Source organism: Indicator indicator, chromosome 21 (genome assembly GCF_027791375.1).
Source record: "Indicator indicator isolate 239-I01 chromosome 21, UM_Iind_1.1, whole genome shotgun sequence".
Classification (NCBI taxonomy): domain Eukaryota; kingdom Metazoa; phylum Chordata; class Aves; order Piciformes; family Indicatoridae; genus Indicator; species Indicator indicator.
Genome location: NC_072030.1, coordinates 10,930,538 through 10,945,233, shown reverse-complemented (window position 1 = coordinate 10,945,233; position 14,696 = coordinate 10,930,538).

Genomic DNA, 14,696 nt, shown 5'->3' with positions numbered 1-14,696 from the left:
TAAGGTGCCATATGGTCAGATAGCTGCACTTATGTAACAGTGGCTGTTGATATTACAGCCTTGGCTTACAAACATCTTCAGTTTCTATTGATAAGTTTCTACATAAAAAGCAGGCTGTAATATTTCAGATTGTTTCCATTGCTTGTTCTCTGTTCCCAAACAGAATAACTAGAAAGAACAGAGAATATAACTATGACTCTATGCTCAAGCCTGTAATCTTGGCATCTTCTTTGGCCTGTTTCTTTCCTTTGATCCACATGGCCAGAACATGTCTAAATCTTACCACATCCACTTGAATATTAATCATTCCCTTCTGTTTGCATGGCTCAATTTTTTAATTATCTTTTGTCAATGCCACGGCTATTGTGTGCCGTAAAAACTTGGTTTGCACTGGGATCAACTCTCTTCAGGATCCCTGGTTTTCACCTTGAAGTACCTCTGTTGTCTCCTATTCAGAGAAATCAAATGTTTGTATATTTGCTTATTCCTTACTAATCTAATCCTGTTATTCCAATCAGTTTCTCACCATGGGGACAACTTTTGCATCTGTTTGATAACTTTGGACACAGTTGCCCACCTCTTCAGAAAACCATTTTGTGTTTTGTCAACACAAATTCTAGGAAATCCTCTTTAAGGATTATCTTTAGTTCTTCTGTATTGTATTCATCAAAGCAATAACAATCAGATTTAATTATTAATGTATGTAGCTGCACCCTCACTGTAAACTTTGCCCTTTTCACATGGGAAAAGAGATTCGCAATATGGTGCCTGTCTTGGAAACTTTCGCAGGGTAATGTTTTGGGAAACTATGACATACATCAATGTTTTCTAGATTCTCCAATTTGTGTATTTCTGTGACAAAATCTTCTCAGATATGGTTGACAGCTTTCTCAAGGACTGAACTTTATCTTGGCTAAAGTGCCTGTGTTCTGTTAGAGATTCATTTTTAATAATGGACTTAGATGTAATCAAGTTCTTTAAACAAAGTATCCTTTGAAATTGGAAACAAACAAAATGTAAACCAGCTACATGGTTTAAATAGCTTGGCTTTCTAATCATAACCTAGGATCATTTACGTAGAAATTCTTGTGTGTGATTGAAGAATGGGTAAATTGATGCCTTCTCCAGGGAACAATATTCTGCTGGTGTAGTGAGAAGCCTATGTAAAAACAGAAAAAAAAATGGGAACAGAGGACATCTCTTGTGTTGGAGCCTCTGAGTTAATAAGTGACTGCATTTGCTGCTTTGCTTTCATTCACATCCACAGGGAAGATGATGTCTGAATAACACATTTTTCATAATTTTTTTCTCTATTACAGTTTGAGAAATTCATTGTAATTTAATATGAAGACTGTTAAGAGGATGGAGGCAGTAACTGTGTGTATCTGTAGCACTTTTGCATCAGATGCTTGAATTAATAAAGAAATGGCATTGTTACAGCCATAATCAGTTAGCAAAAAACCCAACAAACAAATTAAATGTTCCATCTCCAGAAAACCCATACAAGTGTGGCTTACTTGGGGAAATCAAAAGTCTTAAATCAAACTTGAATGAATGTTTGGAGAAACACCAGCATTATGCCTTATCTTTCCTTGTTTGTATTGTGGCAAACACTGTGGCTGCTCTATTTGGTAAACTGTAAACGTGCTGGAGCTACTTGTGTGAGCTGATCTGTATCTGTGTGTAATGAGCTGTCCTTTAAAAGTAGGCTAGGATATCCACTGCATAGGTGTTTTTAGCATCAAAGGCCTAGAGAGATCTGTGGTGGTACAAAGGCAACCAGACATAATAAAAACAAGTGACTGAAGAATACTAAGATGTAGTCACTAAAGGAATTAAAAAGCAGGTAAGAGGCTTCTTGTGCAGGTGTATTCGCTATGCATGATGTCAGTATACTGCAGTAAGGTGCTGTTAATGCATTTGTCATGTCTAAGAATGGGAAAGAGAGATCCAGTTGCAATCCACATTAAGCAAAGCAGTCAAAGGTAAGTCACAGTATTTTGATCTCCATCATGTGGCAGCAAAGACCAAGTTACTACAAACTGCTTCTTTTAGTTGATAACTGTCAAAAACTGGCACATGGCAAAGAAAACAGGAAAGGAGTAGTGGAAAATCATTCCTTATATGGAATCTCTCATGGATATAGTGTTTGTCATTTTAAAAAGCATGGATGATAGCACTAGAAAAATGCAGCTACTATGATATGCCATTATCAGATTTCCCATTTCTGGCAAAGCTGTGGCTCAGCAGCAATGAACTGTAAGGAACAAACATTAAGTAGCAGAAATTAAACACTAACTCTTTAGATACTAGAAGGACACATCTTTACCTGGTCTCTCAATTTTTTTCTGGTGCCCAACTTTTCATTATTTTGAAGGGAAGCAGTAGCATACTGGCTTCTGATACCCTATCCAGATGCTTCTACTACTGATTTTTGAAATCTAACCTATCAGCCTCCTCATCTGAACAAACTTGAACTCTTCTTAAATGGTCCAACATGCGCATCTCTAAATAAGCATGTAATAACATGCACCTCTGCAGATTAAATTTATTCTGATCATACCCTAGCTCTGACTTCAGGGGTGGAATTGTCAATAGATGATGGGTTTTAATGTTTTATGAGAAAAATATTGCAGCTGATGTGATTTCAATAGGCAGGCCATGTATAATCTGCATATACATTCAGATAACATTAGTAGTCTAATACTTCATGTTAGCTTTATGAAAGTTTTAATGGAATTGCTTCTTTTTGAACATTGTTTTAATGCAATATATCATGTATAAATTAAAAAAAATACTTGAGAAGTTATTCAGAAATTACTCATTTAAATAAATGAGGATGTCTCTGGCTGATTTTTTTTTCCAAGTACCATGAATTTGGATGCTTACTCCCTAATAAAAATAAAGATAATAGTCTGTCAAATTCATCAAATAGCTGTCATAATTGTAGCTTTAAGATATTAGAGAACTGTGTAATTACATAAGGTACTGATTTTTCTGACATGAGCTTAATTAGAGAATAGCAAGATAGTTTCCTTTTTTTTTTTTTTTTTACAATAAAAATACAGGCATTTCCCAAATGTGTTTTTGCCAGATTTCACTTTTTCAAAGCTGATTATTCAAGTACAATTTGTCATCCTATGGTATAAGCAACACTGAAGACTAATAATAAATGAGAAAATAGGTACCTTTCTCCGTATGTAGCATCTCTATAAAAATTTTGCTTTATGCTGAATCATGTTTTATTATAAAATCTACACCTTCTATGAAACAGCATTAAACCTAAGAATATTTTGATGCAATTCAGTCCTTAACTTGCTAATTGAAATTTCTGTCTTGAATTGAAATAGAGGCATTTTATGGGCTCTACTCATTAATACTGCTGAAGATTAAATCTAACTAGGGAGCTGGTTTGGTTTTTCAGAGAAGTCTAAGTCAGACATATGAGCAGCAGATGCATAAATATATTCTGAAAAAGATCAAAATCAGACCAAGTCAGGTCATTCATTGGAGGGAGAGGAGAAAAAAATTGAGCTGAATCATTCAGTCCGCTTCTCTAATTTCCATGTATTTCAGATATCCATTTTATTGACCCTAAATCATTAAGACAGGTCCTTGTTAATTAACATTCATTTTAAATTCTGTTACATTGATAAAATTATATTATATTGTCAGCAGACATAAAACAAACCAGTAAAGAAATTGTGCTGAGTTATACCTTTTCGGGGTCTGGCCCGTGTTTCAGCACATGCTTAAGTATAAGCTTGACTATTTTATTTGGCTGTATTATTTTATTCAGTTATGTGCATGAAACCCTTACAGGCCTTAACGTACTCAGAAGTTCATCACACTTAGTGTTAACTTACAGTAAGTATTGTAGAAGCTTGGGTCCAGAAGAAAACAGCATTAACATACTATTGTTTTGTTCAAAATGAAGTAAAACTGAAACCTTTGCCTTGAAGTATCAGGCTGCAGATACCTGAATAATAGTGCTTTGACAGGAAATACATAGAAATATGTACACTATCTAACCTTTTGCATAAAACTAAAATATATAGTATATTAATCCTTCAAAGATTATCATAAACTATTATATTTCATTATCTTCTGAAATGTTTGGAGATTAATTTGGGTTCAGCATTCAAAGTAATGGTGGTCTAATAAGACAGTCTTATGTAAATAAACCTCCAACCCAAAATATATAAATCTAACTCTCCCCCTCAAAGAAAGAGAATTCCGTGATTGTGACTCAGTAACTTTTTTTTTTTTTCCTGGAGATTCAATGTAAGATTAAAAACATAGGAAAATTATGCAGTTAAGCTAATTAACTCATTAATGGGGAAGTATTTTGTCATTCTAACCACAGAAGGAATTAATCTGAGTGAAAAGGCAGACAGGAATAAAATGTGGTAGAAGACAGAATGCATCTGGTTTTAAAATGATAAATTTATGTGGTTTATGTCTGTCCTCTACAACCTAAGCACACCACCAGCATTTCTTAGGTTAATTTTATTGGTATTAATTGTTAAGACCAAATTGTTCATCATCCATAACCTGAGCTTTCTATGTTGTCCAGGAAGTCACGACACACAATGAAAGTGTTCTGATTTCAAACAACTTGTCTCAGTAATCTTTCCTATTTAAGTTTGCTTATTTAGCTAGAAGTTACTTTTCAACCTCATATAATGCAACAGGCCTGCATTCACAATCAATGCTGCATTCAATGGCAGTGATTTTTCAGCCCACTCTTAGCATCTCTGCTGAAGCTCCAACTTCCTTTCACGGTTTACAGTCTGTTGAAAGCAGTACTCATTAGTTGCTGAGCGCTTCAGACAACTCAGAGCCTTGAATTTACCACCTCAGAAACTGCACACTAGCTGAAGACTGGAAGTGGTTTTGTAACTCTGATGGGTTTGCTGCTTTTGTCTCCTCTGGGTGGTATTATGATACACCATGATTATTTACAAACATTGCAGCATTGTGTTCAGTTGTCAAAGGCAAACAAAGGTAGGTAATGCTGACAGCAGTTTCACAAGATGGAGTTACAGCTAAGTGGCTTGATCTTTTAGCTCAGCTATTTTTGTGCTCAAAACCAGCACTTACTAACTTTAGGCATGATTTTACAGTAACAGGAGAAACAGCTGGATGTGAAAATTAATTTAAGTTTTTCCAAAATGTTAGGTTTTGTCAGGTGATATTCTTTATTAGTAAGAATAGATAGGACCTTTTAGAAAATACTGCTAATTTTTGAGGGGTTTACCAAAGCAACAAAGATTCGTCCATTGTAAAAAGCCTTTCTCCCCTATAATTCACAGCATATCTGAATTGACTACCTAAGCAAAAATGAGAGTATGCTATGGAAATTTTACAAATTCTGAATCTAGATAATGCAAGTGTACTAATTTCAGTTGATTAAATTTTATGTGCATATTTATAGCTAAAATGTGTCCGGCACCCTGGAGTCCAAAGTAATGATGTAGAAACAATCAGTCATGTGCACCTGTTGTTAGAGCTTTCTTGACCTGCAATAACAAAACAACACATTTAGAAGGTCCTTTGGTTGCTTTGGAGTTCTTATGTTTGAATTAACAATAACCCTAGAGAAAGTATCTTAAAAAGAGAGTGAGCTGGACACAGCAATAGGTTGTACCAGAGCCAGTTAATGAAACCCATAAGTTTACATTGTGATATCTTTGCACTTATGCCTATTAGTAATAACCAGGTAGCAATGACTGATGTTTAATATAACAAACTCTATCAGTGAAGAAATAGGTTTATTTTACATCATTAACTCATTTCTTATTTGCCATGTACTTGCAACTTCATTTATACCATTTCATAATGATTCCAGTTGTGATTGTTTAATTTATGTAAGAGTTTATGGAAGCATGAAAAAAATCTTAAGGTTTTTTTTTGAGACCTGAAAGATCTGTCTAGTTCAACCTTGATGGAATTTTAATTGCAATTGGAAAACAAGTTTTATCAATTGCAAGTTACACACAACAAATGTATCTTATTTTGTTATAGCTATTGGCATAACATCCACCATGATCTGAGTAACAAAGGTTTTTATTTACTTGGCCTTCAAACATTCTTTCTAGAGGAACAGGTATCACATAATAAATTTCACTGATACAGTATTCACTAGCACTGATCTACAGCAAACTGCAGTGTTATGTTTACTCAATTACTCGTATTACTATAGTCAAACCATGTTCTTTACTAGAATTGGAATGTTTATTAAATGTGAAGATTATGCCAATATATTGCTGGAGAAAAAAGCATAGTGAACAAACAGTACAATTAGTAAATGAAGTGAACAGGTACCTGTATTACTCATCATTGTTATTTACTTACTTGCTGATTTCTAAAATCTGCTGATTTGTAATTTGTTGCTCTGTGACTGCTGCCAATTACAAAGACTCTAGAATTCATACTAATTACTGCCTAGTGCCAATATGTGCGTAATAATGGCATGAAAGTTTGTGATTCTTGTCCACTTTGGGTTTTAGTACTGAATTATTGTAAGGCTTATTTCAGTGCAGTACTTTCCTAAATGTAGGTCTGCTAGATACATGCAGCCTTTGGGATTAAAACATTGCACACTGCTTTCATTATCTGATATATAAAAATTACCAGAAAAGCTATGTACCAGGGCTTAGCCAAATACCAAAGATGCTGAGTGACGTACTTGAACTCATGTTGCTTACCTCATGTGTTCAAATTGCTGCTGTTAATTCTGAAGCACTTTAATATTTACCTCAGGCACTTTTATATTAAAATGTGAACATAAGATGTCAGGCAGGATTGTTAAAGCTTGGATTTAAACAAGATTTTATGTTCTTCAGTTTTAGCCTTGATTACTTACTGTGAAGTTACCTAAATAGCCCTGTTTGTTAAAATATTACATACTTGGCATGTTTGATTTCTTGCATGCTGAAAGTCAGGAATCTATCCTTTACACATGAATTTATTTTTGCTAGTGACAAAATTACTTGCAGAAATTTAACTTTTCATGAACCTTAACCAATAGATTCAGGTATTTTCCATATATTGTGAATTATGTAATCACTGAACATAATTCACAAATGGAAATTTAAATTTTTAGACATGGAATGCAAACAATATGCTCCAAAAGCTGAAAGATATTTCTTCTGATAAGAAAACTGTCACTTATTTTTCTTCCTTCCCCTCCTTTTTCCATTTTTCCATATAGACAGGCTATGGGACTCTCTAAGGACTAGCTTTCTTGAAGAGCTTCCTTGATGATTAATAGTAAGCTAAACATCCTTTGTTTGAATTAGGCAAGGGTTCAGTATTCTCTTTATCAGCTGATTGAAGTTTATGTTCACACTGAGAGCATGTCTGTATCTAGCACTATCGGTCAGATAATCTGATTGATAGCAGCAGGAGCATGCACAAGGATCAACCCCCTGTAAAATGTCAATATGACAATAAGCACAATCCTCTTTCTACTCAATTACTCTTGATTCCTTGTTTCATATGGCACGTGTGGTGTGTGGAAAGCTGACTCCCAAATTTGAAACTTTTTTCAGGTTTTTTACAGCTAAAAGTTTTAGCTACTGCTGGTATTTTTATTCTACTATAGGTTCTGCTTAAGGGTTTTGAGAGGTGCTTTGATCTTGGCACTTGTTTCATATCTCAGATAATCATTCCCATTGCTTTGGCAGCCATATTCCTGGGCAACTTTGTCCTTCTGCCCAGTGCAATCATCAGCACTAACTTGAGGAGTACTTGTTACTTAGGTTTATGTCTCCTTCAGGACCAAGTAGTATCAAAATAGATCATCATCCTATAAGCACAACTAGAGATTTGCTTGTGAACACCCTCTTTCAGACAGGATGGGAAAGGGCTCTACTCTAGACAAAGACAAAGCCTCATACCTGGGGCCTTCTGATTCCTGTGCAAGACCTTACTAGTGGGTCAGCTCCATGACGATTGTGGCAATTGCAGAAGCTTGTCAGACCTGCAGCATCACACTACCTGTTTTCCAGATAGCCTAATGCAGTCTGCTATCATATTATCATGTTCTTAAGGAAAAGATCTTCCTGTGGTCTAGATCCTCACCTCCCCACAGTGCTTCCAAGTAGACTTTCCAAGTCTGCTTTTCTAAGAACTCCTGAGTTACTTGTGCTCCACAGAAGACTGGACTTTTCAGCCTCACTTCAGTTCCACATTTGGAACTACCTTGTGTGCTTCTCAAACTATATCCACAAGATCTTTGACCATCTGGTGACCTTTATCAGATTACTGCCCAAAAATTTTTTCCAGAAGTTTGACACTCCAATTATGGAGGGTCATATGTCATGCAGAACATCCTGCAAGGCTCACTTGACGCAGCAGGGACAGCAGTCTGTGCTTTCACCTTCTCCTTGTTTTCCAAGCAATTTCCTTGGCTTCTGTGTTTCCAAGGAGGAAAAACAATTGTAAAAGAAATATTCTTTAGCATCCATTCCAAAGGAGCGCTATGGACCACAAAGCAGGGTGAGCTGGAACATCATACCACAAGCAAGCAGAAGTGGTAGGAAATATCTTATTCTACTGGTTGTTTAGTGAAATGTTTACCTTTTTTTTCTTTTTTAATGTATAGACTTCTTGTGTTTGAATCTAAGCAACATTATTATTAGAACATTCCTCTAATTGTCCATTCTTCTGGTCTGTGTAACAGATGCTTGCTTTCTTGGCTAGAAGTCATCCTTGGGTGACTTGAGATTGGAAGGAGGTATGCTGTCCTCCCCAGAAGTATCAGGTATCAGACATTTCTGCTATCAATCTGCCTGGGTTCTTGAATGAGCTGCAAAAAAGTTAGGTCATTTTAAGCATCTGTATCACAAACAGGAAGTCCATTACAATGTTCTGGAGATTTTTCTATGAGAATGTGGTTAATCAAAACCTATGCATCCCATGGACGTAGACAGGAAATGTTCTTTTTACTTCAGAGTGTCTTCCAGACCCTTTTGTAATCAACTATTGAAGGACAGAGATGTTCTCATGCCAGCCATGCATTTCTACAGAGCTTTCTACAGAGCTGTTTTGTAAGGTGAAATAAGTGATGATCATTCTGACAGCTAAACATACGCCAAAGAGGATAAACATAAGGCAGATGTGACATCATTTAAATTTTTCTGTTGAACTTCTTGTTCAACTTCATTATTAATTTTTTTCCCTTTAAAGAAATATTAATAGAAGAACAAATAAAAGGCAAATTTATATAGCCAAGTAGACTTACATTTGCCATGTGATACACAGAAAAGCCAACTTTCCTTTCCTTGGCCTCATTGTCTGCAGTTCTGATTTATTTCCTGGATGATGCTGGGTTCCTTTCTCAGCTCAATCTATTCGACAGCTGTTTCAGCACTGCATTTCTAGTCTGGTGGCTTCTTTGTTTCTGTTGATACTGCTAATTGTATCTTGACAGGTCTGTTAATATTTTTCCTCCTTTATGTACTAGTTTTCAAGCAGGATCTGAATATCATAGTTGTTTCCACTGTTTCTCAATGCTTTTTGCATGGTCAGAAATGGTACTTCAGCGCTGAAGTGTTTGTGAATGTTCATCACAGGCCCTTCATAAGTTACACTAATCTTGTAAAGAGGTGTGTATTAAGAAAACTTCTAGAAGCAGAACACATGCAAAGCTACACATATATTAAAGAAAAGACCTCAAAATGATGCTATGTGGATGTGCAGCAGTGTAACTTAAGAAATAGCATTTCCTGAGCTGAGACACTTTCTATGAAATTCACATTCGCTTCACTTTGTAGAAGTCATTGTATAATGAGTTCATCCCTGGCTAGAAATCAGAGGAAGTTGATGAATTTGATATCAGTGCTTACAAGTCTCTTAAAGGAGAGGTAAACCACTCCTAAGCAATGAAGTACTGCTATCATTTTACTTGTATGCTACAATTGCACAAGGCTGTGTTATTAAAACCTTTTGTAAAAATAGAAATTTGCATAATAAAGTTGTTATTCTGTTATATAACATAACAGAATATTATATAAGAATTCCTGTTATATTTTTTAATTTCTTCCCTCCTTTGTGGCTAATCAGATTTGGGCTAACACGCAGAAGACCACTCACAAATATGTTGCTGCAGGCTGATATCCAGCATCGAGATTAATACTCTGAATTCACAAGGCAAATATTATGGTATGAAATTCAGGGATATACATGGACACCCACCAGTTTTTGATAGAACAGAAATAAACCATATTTTATGTACTTTCATAACTTGATTTAAATTTGACATTAACAGCTACACATTCAAGACCTAGGTAAAACTGAAGTCAGTGGGAAAAAAAGTATTATTGATAATGACATAAAGATTGTAACTCAGAAACTGCATTTTAAAGCTCATGTTGAATATATATATGCTGGAGGAAAATTTAATGAGTCTGATTTGCATTAGAAATGTATATCGATATCACATCAGGAGAAAGCTACATTAGGAAAGGGCAAGCCATATACCTAGGTGAAGACTGCTAATTATTGATAGGGAAGCAGTATCAGAATAGACATCAAATTACATTGTATAAGTGTTGGGTTTTTTTAATGAGATCCTAAACAAATTAACATCTTGCTTGAGCAGTAAGAATGCTATTTTTGTCTGAAACTAATCTAAATAAAGTCTGAAATGAAATAATGTGTGCTGAGTACTTTGCAAAGTTAATAGAATGCAGAATTTGATAAAAGGCATGATCTGCTTGAGAGCAGCTTGTTTTGTAACTTTCATTTATGTGATTTTGCACAATATTAAAAAGAAACACTAACCCTTTTGTGTTCACTACTTACTATGAGACAAGGAGATAACCCAGGACTTTATGGCAATTGTATTGCCTTAATGCATTTCAATTTGCATAGCAAAAAATTGGTAGCCTCTGTCACTGGTCACTTTTCAACACCCTAAGGTACAGATTCAATTTCCACCCAGGAACCTATCTTCTTGGGTTTATTAGTTATTATAACACAGTTTAAATGGTCACATTATTTTTAAATTTTTTTCCTAATTTCCCTATTCTCAGTACAAAATCTTGGATTTCATTGTGAACAGGACATTTGTAGTCACAAATTTATTTGATAAATGCTTCTTAAAACCAAAACCAGATGTGCAGATGTGTTGACTGTATAGTGATATGCTAATAACTACAGCAGAGAGTTTTAGATACTCACTAGCTAGTGTCAAGGCAGGGTTATATCGAGGCGGACAGGAATTAATTTAGAGCCCTTCAGACCCATCATTGAATCCTTCCATGGACTGGCCTTAGAAGCCAAGGATTGTGCCAAATACTCTGGATTTAGAATTATCCTTACATCAGTGGAATTTGTTCATAATTTAAGCATGTATGATGCACTGTCTGAGCTCAGTGATCTGTCAGAACAATTGCAGACAATAGACATTACACTGCCAGAAGCTGGCTCACATTTGTCAGGACAGGCTTAGATTTCTGCTTGCATTGTTGTTAGTTTAAGAATAGATGCAATAAAGATGGCAATGCCAAATAAAATTGTATTATGAAAACAGGGATATGCATGACAGCGAAGCTGTTAAAATCCTTGTAGCAAAATTAGGAGCCTGGCAAGCAGTAAAAAACAAAACAAAACAAAACAAAACAAAAAAACCCCAACAAAACCTCTCTGCTGACAGGAAGACATTTAAGACTAAAACTTAAACATCTATTTTTTCCTTGCAGATTAATTCTGCATTGTAGTCTTCCCTGATCAAACACTGAACCCATACTAAGAATGGACTGAGTCAATTTCAAAAGTGGGATCCATAGATACCAAAATCTTTGCCTTTGTAGTAAATATTTCAGTAAGTTTAACTCTCCTGTAGAACTTGAGGATGCCTGGAAAGAGAAGTGTCACAGAAATCCCTAATGTCTTACCAGCTAGTCCTAAGAGCTTCATTCTCTCTCATTTATTTATTTATTTATTTATTTATTTATTTAAATACTTAGTTTAGTAGCCTCTGGCACATTTATTTATATATATGGACATATTGCCATTTTTCAAGCAGAAACTTTTGGCAAGAACATTGTGAACATTTTATTGTATGATCTACATATAAGTACTTCTTGGTAAAATATTAATGGAATATAAATGCCTAACAAAGAAGGTTATTACCATTATGCCATTAATGCCATAATGTCTGTCATAAGGAAATGGGATCCATTAGTGGTTTCATGGCATACAAAGGCCTTATTTCTGCATCACTCTGTCTGTTATTTCCAATCTGTGCAGACAATTATACCTCATTCTTTCACAGGTAGAAATTCTGAAAAACATCCTCACTACTTTTAACTGATACAGTATCTATCAGGAACTTCTGCATCATTTATAAATGTCACATATCCACTGCTGATTATTTGATGACACTTTGGTTTTGATTCAGGCATACTCTGTAAAAAAAAATTCCAACAACATAAATCATCAGTAGCATTTAATGTATTTGAAAGTGTTTATGCAGCACACTTAAGCTGGTATTTTCTCTTCAGAAACTTAAAATAACTGCCATTCTTTTTCACTGAAATAAAATGCTTAACACATTTTCAAAGAAGTCCAATAATACATTTAATGATACTCCCATAAATTATTATAATAGCTCTTCATTTATCTTTTGATGAGTCAGAAAATACTATGTACACTGTTTAAATAATAACTTCTAACCTAGCATGCAACTTACAGCTCTAAATATATTTTTCTTGCACAATTTATACTGTATGGAAATATTTCCTCAGAACAAAGAAATAAATTACACGTCCAAAAAATAAGTAGCAATAATACCCATGTGAATTTCTCTCTAAATATATTTTTTTGTTTTATTCAAACAGGAACTTACAAATAAAAACTATTTCCATGATCAGGATATGCTGCAACAGCTCTACTTTGTTGAACCTTTGTTTGTTCCAGGACTGCACAGAAAGAACCAGGTTTTTTTCTGCAGTTCTCTCTCCACAGGGATTATTTTAGCCTGCTTTCAGCATTGCCTGGTCTTGCACAGTCAGCTTTGATAATCAAACATGGTTAGTTGCCCTGAAGGCCTGTCCTGAAACAGACGAATTATGTCAATTCACACAAGGTATGGATTTAAAAACAAAACAAACAGGAATAACTTTAAAATTTTGTGTTGGTAATATTTTTCATGACAAAATATTGCAGTATTTGGTCAGTAGTTTAAAAATGCCTTTGGGAAGATGAATGCAAGGCTGTCAGAGAAAGAAATGTCTGTACTTTGCTGAGAACTTGCAAAAGAATGGAAAAGGAATTTGGCAGAATTAATAGAGACAAGTTTTTTTTTCCTGTTTACACTGCTAAATACAAAATAAGATTTTTTGTCCTTTGGTAGCCTCTCTGAGATCATCTTTGAAGGATTCTATAGACTAGTACATACGTTTATAGCAGATGTCAAATTGTTGTCCACAATCTTAACCTAATTGGTAACAATGTCATCAAATATGACCAATTTCATACACAAATGTTTACAGTTACTTAGTCTTTTCACCTTACAAGTTATCTATTGATGAAGTAAATCTATTACCTGCATGAAATCCAAATATGGACTGTTCACTTGTCAAGAGGGTAAGGCAGGTCTCAATAACACTTAGTCAAAATATTCTAGTCTTAAATAATCTTATTTTAATGAAACCAACCCATGTATATGAAGCTGAAATTTCGTAAATAGATCGGTCTGGAATAAGGGTGTTTATGTCAGTGTCTAAACCCAGGTTTATTTTAGAGACTAAGATCCATGTTTGTGCCATTAAAATCAAAAGACACAAATCAATTACTTGAGTTATGTTAGAAGCAGTTAATGTGAAGTGATTATCAGCCATAGTGATTTGAGACTAACTTGGATGTAAATGTACTCCAACTAAATACATCATATCAGGTTCTAGGGTCTTCTGAAACAAAAGTGATTGCCATTTCTGCCCATCAGTATTTGTAGACTACAGTGGACAAGAAGACATTTTTTTTGTGTTTAGGGCTTTTCTCTGGTTTAAACAGAGGAAGGAATGAAGAACACCACTGTTTGAAGGTCTCCTGCAGCTTACTCTCCTGATTATCATTTAAGAGTCTTGTACTCTGTTCCACAAGAAGATATCCACTCCTCTCATGTCAGCCTAGATGACTGATCATCAAATGGACATTCAGTATATAATACAAAAAAACCAGAGTTACCTGGACAAATTAAATTATTCTTGTCTTAGGATTTTGCTGCCCTTAGTTTTTCACAGCCTCCCACATTTCATTTAAGTAGAGATAGCATTGTTATAAAACTTTTGGGAGATATGTGCCTAATGCAGCTCACTTTTGATTACGTATTCTTACCAATGCTCCCTATTCTAGGGGCTTTACTTCAACCTTCCTCCTCAGCACAAATTGTACCTACAAATCTCCTCAGGCTAATACTGACTGCTTCTTTCTCCTAATAGTAACTCCCAACAACTGCTAGGTATTCATCAACAGATTATTTTTTTTTAATTTGAAGAAGACTGAGATGAATTGATAACAACTTCAGTTCTCATACACAAACTGCTACATAGTGCAGGAAGCTACACTGCATGAGTCATGAAATTCAGGCTAGGATATTGGAATATCACAGTAATATGCCCATTCCTACTTGCTCAACAGTAACAGCACTGCTACTTGGGAGTAACCACTGGTCTGTCTGACAG